The sequence below is a fragment of the Pollicipes pollicipes genome, unplaced genomic scaffold (assembly GCF_011947565.3).
Source record: "Pollicipes pollicipes isolate AB1234 unplaced genomic scaffold, Ppol_2.1 Scaffold_7231;HRSCAF=8579_pilon_pilon_pilon, whole genome shotgun sequence".
In the NCBI taxonomy this organism is placed as follows: domain Eukaryota; kingdom Metazoa; phylum Arthropoda; class Thecostraca; order Pollicipedomorpha; family Pollicipedidae; genus Pollicipes; species Pollicipes pollicipes.
In genome coordinates this window covers 2,203,264-2,204,501 of record NW_023597034.1, presented here as the reverse complement: position 1 = coordinate 2,204,501, position 1,238 = coordinate 2,203,264, and the positions used below count along the sequence as shown (strand labels likewise).

Below are 1,238 nucleotides of genomic sequence, written 5' to 3'. Positions count from 1 at the left end.
ATGGTTTCAGTGACTAGGAGTGCCCACAGCTTTATATCTTGAGCGTGTACAAGTCATAGCCTTGTACCGATCACAGTCTTTGTAAGTGTAGGCACCCTTTATGCCAAAGAAAATATTTCGCGCGTCTGTGCGTAGTCAAAAGGCTGAAAAAATTAGAGGCCTCATGGTCGATAGATACCACTCAGTGTTTGCGTACATTGCACAGTAGGTTGAACCCATCCGGTCACAAAAGACAACGCCCCACTGACCAACCCACATTAATTTCAAGTCGTAAATATCCTAGGGTTGAACCACGAACATTACCTCGCTATCACCAATTGTACTAACAAACCACCCAGATTTTGGGTAATCAAAGGGACCAACGTAACCGACGTGCCTGAATGGAAGAGCCTCACCCTGGGGAAACCGCCTTCGTGATAGTGGCATCCCTTGAGCCAGGTAAGCATGAGCTGTGCCAGTTTGGTTAATGCATTTGTCATTTCGATCAGAAGTGGAGAATGGATAACGGTGGGGCAGGACCACACTGTCCTGCGGGGCCAACCGCTCAGCCTTAGCTCGCGTACGGACCCCTCTGCGGGGTGTGCGTCGGGCGCTCGGTCGGGGTCCGCTCCAGGGGGCCGCGCGGCCCACTCGTGGCTGGCGCAGGCAGCCTGACCGTGCAAGCGGGTCGCCGTGAAGATGCAGGATGAAGCAAGAGCTTGAGTGGGAAAAGCTATTATGTCAGTCCTGTTTTCATAATATCATGTTTCAGCGACTTACCACGGTACGCGACCGCAATGTTCACCTGTACACAATAAGCCTTCTCCGTTCTCAAGATAATGTGCCGCTGATATAGATTAAATTTCATGTATGTCATGTCACGCGTCTAACTATGGCTTAAAAACACTCGAAAAATTTGCTGAATCCACATGTTACGAAGTAAACAACCTACAATTTGTTTCTTTTTTAGGGGGCATCAAGTTTTCAGCTGTATTTAATCCTTGTTAGTTAAAACATAACACACCCCAAACAGCCATTATGAGCGCAATGTGGCCTTAAATGTCGACGCGCTCTAAAACCCCCAAATCATCATCAATAACCTACGACACCATACCGTGGCGATCGTGATAACCTTACAATCAACGAGTCTGCTTGGTCGCCCACGAACTAATACCACATGCCAGCATATCGCCGATGCTCTTTTGCGTTGTAATTTATGATGCAAGGAAAAGCAACACGATTAGTGACAGCAATATGAA

General features: G+C 47.8%; 1 non-coding gene across 1 annotated transcript; it reads right to left on the bottom strand.

Moving 5' to 3' along the window:
* Nucleotides 1-280: 280 nt before the first annotated feature.
* LOC119110756 (U1 spliceosomal RNA) lies at nucleotides 281-446 on the bottom strand. The gene has a single exon (XR_005095556.1). It is a non-coding gene; the product is annotated as a U1 spliceosomal RNA (small nuclear RNA).
* Nucleotides 447-1,238: the final 792 nt, after the last annotated feature.